Below are 9,002 nucleotides of genomic sequence, written 5' to 3'. Positions count from 1 at the left end.
CGTCCTGCCTCATGCTCACTGGATCCCTCAAAACCGCTCCATTTCATCACCATTCCGCGTTCTATGCATGGCCGTCACCCCCACACACCCTCCTCTACCTTTCTCCCTCTACACCACAACCATTCCATCATACCCATCATGCCCATCTTGCACCTCACCACCTCGTCACCCACCTCTTCCGTCCATCACCATGCGTACGTATCCATATCTCATGCCCACCTCCTTATACCCAACTCACCCACTATCTTTCCCATCACCTTTTCTCTCTCTAACCTCCATACCCATTTCATACTCACATGTGTGGAACCTTGCATACTCGGCTGCCCACCATGCCCACGCCTTGTTCATCACCATAGAAACTCTAAAGCCACCCACCTACATGCATGGGAACCATGCATGCAAGCCCCCTCCATGGTTGTCGTTCATCAACACCATCGGTAGCCCCTACTTCCCAGCCAGTCCGACCACCATTACCTCAACCATCTCCAGCCAACCATTCTTCGTTCAAGGACCTGTCAATGCCAACCACGACGATGAAATCTCCCTCGTTGGCAACGCTGCCACTGCCGCCGTGGTCGCCCTCCAGCAAGCCGCTTGGACCTTCGCGGAAGGCCGATGTCAGAGGGGCGACGGCGACGTCATGCTCCACTGCACCTACGGCGCCGTCAAGAAGTCCACCCACGCCTATGTCCGCCGCGCCGGTGGCCAAGTCATTGAAGCTCCGTTGTCGTTTCTGGTGAATTCGAATGAAGAGAACGTGGATGAGTTCAGGCAGGCTGTGATGGAGATGGAGGCTTGGGCCTGCTCATGGCGACGAGCTTGGGCTTGAGTTAGAGCCCAGCCCAAGCATGTTGATGGAGAACCATGTCTTCTCAAATAAGTGGGCTGTGAGGGGAATGGGCGCCTTGGGCTTGCCCATGATGGAAATGGATTTGGGCTTGAGTTGGAGCACCAGGCTCAAGTTTGTGATGGAGATGGGTTTTGGGCTTGCCCACGATGGCATTGGATAAGGGTTTGAGTTGGAGCACCAGGCCCAAGTTTGTGATGAAGATGAGTGTCTTGGGCTTACCCATGGTAAGGATATTGGGCTTGAGTAAGAGCCCAGGCCCAAGCATGTTGGTGGGGGGCCTCATGCTCCCCATGCTAGCCACCCTTATGGCCCAAGTCCATGTTGAGTTAGCCCATTTGACTACTTCATTTTTAAATAAGTTTTAAACCTCTAATCTTAGTAATTTATTAATTTATTCATTCCTTTTTATTTTTTATCTTATTTTATTTTTACCAATTTAGTTAGCTCAACTTAAAGATAATTAAAAGACAAATCCTTAAGGTTGAATATCCTTTTCAAAACTTAAAATAATTCGTATTTTATCTTCCTTTCTTTAGTTATGTCCAATCACCATATATGAAAATTTTTATATAATTAACTTATGTTGGTCTCGATGAATTTACTACATTCTAAACTTTAAATCCTATTTTCAAAACCTAGGTCCTTAAGCAATTTTTCAAAAATTCCATGTCCTAATTTAATTTTTCAATCCTAAAAATTCTACTTTCATTAATTAGAATTATTATCCCATACTTATTTATTTATTTAAAGTCTAATCCTTCAAAAATCCCATGTCCTAATTTAATTTTTCAATCCTAAAAATTTTATAATTCGTTTAAATGTTATCTTCATCAATTAGAATTATTATTCCATACTTATCTATTTATTTAAAGTCTAATCCTTCAAAAATCTCATGTCCTAATTTAATTTTTCAATCTTAAAAATTCTACAATTCGTTTAAATCTTATTTTCATCAATTAGAATTATTATCTCATACTTATCTATTTATCTAAAGTCTAATCCTTCAAAAATCTCATGTCCTAATTTAATTTTTCAATCCTAAAAATCCTACAATTCGTTTAAATGTTATTTTCATAAATTAGAATTATTATCCCACATTTATTTATTCATTTAAAGTTCAATCCTTCAAAAATCCAACATCCTAATTTAATGTTCAATCCTAAAAATTCCATTATTCGTCTAAATGTTATTTTCGTTAATTAGAATTATTATCCTATATTTATTTATTTATTTAAAGGTCCAATTCTTCAAAATCCAACGTCCTAATTTAATTTTCAATTTCAAAAATTCCACTACTCATTTTCTATTCGTTTAAAATGTTATTTTCATTAATTAGCATTATTATTCCATATTTATTTATTTATTCTAATCGTTAAAGTTTAATTCTTCAGAATCCGACTTCCAAATCTAATTTCCAATCTCAAAAGCTCCATCGTTCATATATCGTTTTCTAATGATTATTCTCGTTATTAATGTTATCCCATCCATTTATTTATTCAGTTATTCATATACTAAAGATCTCATCTCTAAATAAATTCTTGAGTTTTCAATCTCTAAATTCAAATCTTCGATCTCTAAAATTCCATCTTTCACAATTATTTACCTAATTTTTATTATTTCACCATCGTCATTATTCCATTCATTTACTTATTCACTCATCCACTTATCCACTCATTTAAAATCTCGAACTCTCAAATCCAATTTTCCAGTAATCTTCGAGATTCCAATTTTTCAAATAAATCTCAAAAATCCAATTTTCTCTCAAATAGTTTTAATTCCGCTCTGGTTTTCAAACGATCTTCTGCTCATCTTGATTTCAATAAGCATGAATAATTTTTTCATAATTCCAGAATAATGGAATCTGTGACATTAAGTCATGCAAGATAAACGGGCTTTGGTGGGGGCCCAACATGGGTGACTTTATGATTGATTGATTGATTGTTTGATTGGATTATCATACATGATTGATTTATCCTACTCTTTGACATGCATGAGATTATTCCTAAATTGTGCACTAACCCTTGATAGCGTATGGTGGCTCGTTGCCCAGGTATGTACCCATTTTCCCTCTAATTGTTGTTTATGCATGTCCCGATTCTCACATGTGCATGATTTATTCTGGGTATTCATTGATTTACTCATCCATTGCCATGATTGCTTCAATTTTATTAGTAGAAACCCGACTTAGGGACTTAGAGGGGTGCTACGATTTTTGCCGTACCTTCCCGATAAGTAACCGAACTCCCGAATCCGATCCGGTTTTTCGTAAATCACATTTTCCAAAATAAGGAGTCACACTTAGGGCTTTTCTTTCTTATTTTGTTTACCCTTTTAAAATAAAATAAAAATAAGTGGCGACTTCAAGTCATTTTTTTTAATCAATAAAATCATTTTTTCAAAATAAAAATCGAGCTCGCCATCGAGTGAGAAACGCATGAGCCGAAATGCGGGGTCCACACATCATGAATTTCAAACTTTATCAATTAACACTTGCATAAACTAATTTATTTTTTGAAGAAGTATTGGGTAGATATGTTTATGTATCCTTGAAAAAATAAATTTTTTATATGAAATAAAGCCCACCATGGTTTGTTTCTTAAAGCCAACGCGTGTTGCCACGCGATGAAGGAGAGAGTTGAAGTCAACATTTACAGTGCCAAAAAGCAATTAATGTGTTTCAAACTTTCAAAATGGGAGATGGATGTAGTCCTTATGTGGTACTCTCCCTCCCACCGTACCTCCTTGCATCCCCACAATCCACACCATTGGATCCTCAGACATTTGAATCTTAACTTAACCAATCAAATATTTCAGATCATGGATACTGATTGATTCCATTTTAAGTAAATTCGAACAAGCAAAACATTTCATTTTTACTCCAAAAACAGTTTTACGAGTCGATTTTAAAATTTGTATTTAAAACTTAAATACGAAAAATAGTTTTTTTTTTAATTTATTTAATATAAAGGTATTATATATTTATGTATAATATAAATTATTTAAAATATCTACAGATTTTAAATTATTATTCAATATATTTTAAATTTATTTTTAAAATTCTCAAAATAAAAAAATAAAAAATTTACTTATATAAGTCTAGAATTTATTGTAAAAAGTAGTTTGTGGGATCATTCTTTATTTCATATATTAAATTTTAAATCAAGGATTCGAATGCTATGGACAACACAAATGAATTATTTCTAGTTTTTTATGACTTTCAATTGTTTCCAAGTTTGTAATTTGATGTGACTCAAACTATATAAAGATGTTTGATTTCATTAAAAACTAATTGAGATAAAAAAATCATTATGCATAACAAATTATACCGAAATAAAAAAAAATAATGATAGGAGAAGTATGACTCAAGATTATCTATGTTTGGGATTTGGTATTGAATCGAGAAATTTATCTAATATTGTATTGGCTCAAGATTTAGTATTGTTTAAATAGTAAACCTAAAATTACACGTATTTGAGATTTAGTGCTAGTTTAGGAAATATGTATAAAATTGTTGCCTTGGGATTTGGTGTGACTCAAATGATATAAAGAGAGTTTGCTTGACCTTATTAAAAAGCAATTGGTTTTCAGATGGGATGATTAAATTCTTATGTATAACAAGTGTTGATGGAGTTATACTTCATGTTAATAAATTATTTGTTTTGAACTCTATACAACTCGTTGAAGATCAATGTAGATTTTGTAGGATTGACCTTTATTAAAATGCAATTCCCTCCTATTGAGGCCTCGCGTCATTGGGGCTACTGCAGATGCTAGATGGACGCGTCTCCTCAATTGAAGATGGTACCCGCTTCAATCAATCTGCAAAAGATGTCCGAACAGGGGGTCCGGACACATCCTTCGATGATTTTGTTAGCTTTTACCTCTAACATTTTTCTATTCTCTCTTGGGTCCTCTCTTGGGCAAGAATGATTACCTTCTTTTACTGTGTGATGGTCTTTTATAGTGCCAGAAGCTTTGTCCTCTTTAATGGTGGGAAGACTTTTTGGCTTGTCATGATGGTGCTAAGATGGTGGTAGAACCATCATTGTCCTGCAGGCGACTGTTAGAAATTATGGGAGAGATGACTTGCCGTCATCTCTGTCTTTTCGCTCTATAGGCGATGGGGTGCAGGTCGTGACAGGTTGCCTGAAGTGACTCAGGAGGGTCCCGTCGAACATGCTTTTAGTAGTATAAATAATGATGGCCCGCGAAACACGGCCAAGACTTTTGTCTAAGACGCTAGCACTGGGTTCGGACAAGATGTTCGGACAAGAGAGTGGGGGTCATCCAGATGAAGAGTTTGAGAGTGTCACGTGCCTCCCTGAGGGAATCCGGACAGAAAGTTGGACGTACCATGTGCCCAATGGAGGAGTGCTCTGTGAGGCTGTCACGTGTGCGTTTAGAGGTGGTCCCTGCACCTCCTATTTAATTCATATGGTGTCAATAGTGATTCATAATATTCACCATCCTCTCCAACTTCTTCCTCATTCTAATAAAAATTGAATTACGAAATTATTTATGCCTCATTGGAAGTACAATTATTTGCTAATAAAGTAATGGAATCGTGAGAATAATAGTGATGTATTGCAATCTAATTTGTGATTTAGATCATCAAATTTATCATAAATATTAACAAATCCATATTACAAACAATTAACTTATTAATTTCTATTAAAATGGGTAACTAATTAGGCTTTACTCAAAATAATGTAGCATACATTTTTTTTTGAGTCAATGTGGAGTATGCAGGTGAAAAGAAAGCTGTGTCTTTTAAGCAAGCTTCCAAAATTAAGTCATATTGAAGAGTTATTGTCGGGTTTACTTCATGTTAACTCAAATTTTCCATCAACTTAAAGCATTTGTTAAGGTTTCCAATAAATATTGTAAAAAGAAATTAATATTGAAAAATTATAAAAATAAACATAAAGAAAATGATTCAAAGTTATGATAAGAGTATCAAATGTTTTAAAAATGGAAATAACGATGTTAGAAAAACACTACTACAATCAAAGTCATGAGTTGAAAATGAATTTTATTAATAAATATGATACCACAACTTTCAAAAGAAGTTACATTATTTATATTGTTATAAATCTTTTTTGTCTTTTGTAAGACTTTTGATCAAATAATTATTTGGAAAAATAAGGTGGACATGGTTATCTTATTATTTGTAAATTATTATAAATACTAAAAATTAAGTTTTTGTAGCAAAAATGTAACCAATAAATGATGAAAACGAAAATAATTCATGATTTTTTATCCAGCCTTATCTTTGATTAGGACAAAAAATAAAATCTTTAGAAGGGGAATCGGAATCAACTGACTCGAGTTAGGGAGCTTGGGTCTTGGTCAATCCTCTCAGATTTGGCACAGAAAAAGGTACCTCCGCCCCTTCTATTAGTAGGGCTGCATATCCGGGTTTGTTATTGGTCGAACATAGAACAATTTTATAAAATTTAAAGTTAGTTAAGGGGGATAATTTGAAAAACAATTACAAAATGTCATAAATAAAATACAATAACACATTCAAACTAACTTGTAGAGATTTTAGGAGAGCTCAGTCTAGATGTTATAATGAGAGCTTACCAAAGAAGATGAAAAGGGAAAACACCCATTACAATTTTATAAAGAAGGAATCCAATTCATGTACATTTTTTTTCATTTTCTTGATATATCAGTACTTGCATTTTATTGGATATATCATAAATATTAGAGAAGTATTAATGGATATTTTGACAAAAATATTGATGAGAATGCTTGAAAAAACTCTAAAAAAAATGATAAAATAAGAATATATATATATATATATATATATATATATATATTAAAGTTATTTTATAAGTATAATCGATATAAATACAATTAAAGATAAAATTTTATAAAAAATTAGCTTAAATTCCTTTAATATATTTATATTCATTTACTTTAAAATTTTAAAAATACTTTTATTAAAACATGTTTTATTACACTTGAAATAAAAAATTAAATTAATTTACATAAAATATTTTATTTATGATTTAATTTCTAAAAATTTATTACAAATATATGGTGACAATTTTTCTATTAACATTAATTTATTTAAATAATTAAAATTATCAATAATTTATCTTATCAAATCAATTTTAATTTATAAAATATTAGGATTCCATTATTTTTTTTTATATTATAGCAATTTTTGAGTGAAATAATATTTTTAATATTTTAAAATAAAAATATTTAAAATTAAATAAAATTAAACGGATAAAAAAGAATTAAGAATGAAGTGATAATAATTTTTAAAAATAACATTAATGAGATAAATATAAAAAATAAAATGATAATATAGATTTAAGATAAAAATAAATAAATTAAAAATGAATAATTAAAAAAAAACATAAATATTTTTTTTTAAAAAAACTTTCAAAAAAATCTCCCATTTTTCTTGAAATATTCCCTATTTTTCTCAAAAAATGGCCGATACACCACCAATATTTGATATATTGACGATATTTCACCAAAAAATTTTAATCCTTGGTTACACTTGATGAGAAAATGAAAGAACTTACATGACCATGTCTTTCTTGTTTATTTCAACTAATGAATTGTTTTTGAGAGACTAAAAATGCTACATAGTTATATAACAATGCAAGGTACCATGCAGAGAAGAAGCCTTCATCAATCTAACTTGTAGCTTGAGTTGCTCATGAGGAAGAAGGAAAATCTCAACAGTACCAGCCTCAAGGATATACCAAATCTCTAACACCATTGACCACAAAAAACCAATGCCAGCAATTTTGGATTATGAGAAGCGTGTTTTCTTTTGTAGTGAAACCAATGTAAATTTCTTTTATTTTTCTGTAAAGCAAATTGACGGCCTTATCTCATCATCTCAATTGAGTAGCTCTACTTTTGCCCTAAGTTTTTTCCTCCTCTTGCAACCATTTAGTGAAGGTTATTGCCTTGGATTTTCAAAATGCATTTGCAGCAGATCAAGCCAGCCAAATCTAAAGGGTTACTCCATTAGCCTTCCAAAATCTACTCTGGCCTGTAGAATATTTCAGATTCAATCATTCAGGTAAAATATTTCATAAACCCACTGAATAAAAGTTCTAAAAAAATATATTCTTATGTTTGGTTAGGGGAAAGTACCAAATAAAGAAAAAAACTGTTAAAAAAATGATTTTTTTTTCTCATGTTTGATTTCATTATGAAAAGATATGAAAGAAAATAAAGTGTAATTAAATTTAGAGTGCATTTTTTTAAGTATTAGAAATGCTAAAAACGCTTCTCATAACCACTGCCAAATGCACTTTTAATCTTTATATAATTGAGCAAAATAAATTAAATGAATTTAAAGAAACATATAAAAATAATTTATCAACTTTAAATATATATTTTATTTTTTTTACTTTTTCTTTTCTTTCACTTTTCCTCTATTAAAAAAGGTGAAGGGTTAAATTTATAAATAAATAACTATTTCATTTTTTTAATCAAATAACCCAAATTAAAATGTGTTTTTCCACCCTAATATCAAAAGTTGAAATTATAAAAAATCAACAAACACCCATCAAAATTAAACAAATATGAAAAAAAAAAAAAAAACCTCACTGAAAAAATAAAAATAAATATACAAGATGAAATTAGATATGAAGTGTTCAAGACTTAGCCACTGTCATGGCAATAGCGGAATCTTTGACGAATTATAAGAAGAAAAACTCCTCCAAGATGAGTCAAGACAAGGATAGCTACGCTAATGGTGGGGGAGACAAGGTTTCAAGAGACCATGGTGCTTCTAGAATGGGATCAAGTAAGACACCTAACGTGTGAGAAGGAAAAGGTAGGGCATAAATGAGTTTATGTCCAAGACCAAGTGCTAATTGTATGATAGTCCACATTGGGCATGAGATTGTCCAAAAAAGAAGATGCTCAATGCCATGATCGATGAAAGAAAACAAGAGGTTGAGGCACATGTGGGCTTGATGCAACTGCTAAATGCCTTCCAAGTCGACCCTATGCCTAGTATGCCTAAGGTGGAACATTGTGGAGAAACTTAGAGATATCCACACATCTCTACATTAAGATGGAAGATAAGGAAAGAGTATGAAGCTATCTAGAGAGTTCCAAAGGTTTCTTGGAAATACTTGTAAATATCCTTTGTATAGAGAATAAAATT

Source organism: Vitis riparia, chromosome 3 (genome assembly GCF_004353265.1).
Source record: "Vitis riparia cultivar Riparia Gloire de Montpellier isolate 1030 chromosome 3, EGFV_Vit.rip_1.0, whole genome shotgun sequence".
NCBI lineage: Eukaryota > Viridiplantae > Streptophyta > Magnoliopsida > Vitales > Vitaceae > Vitis > Vitis riparia.
Note: the sequence above shows the minus strand (reverse complement) of the source record.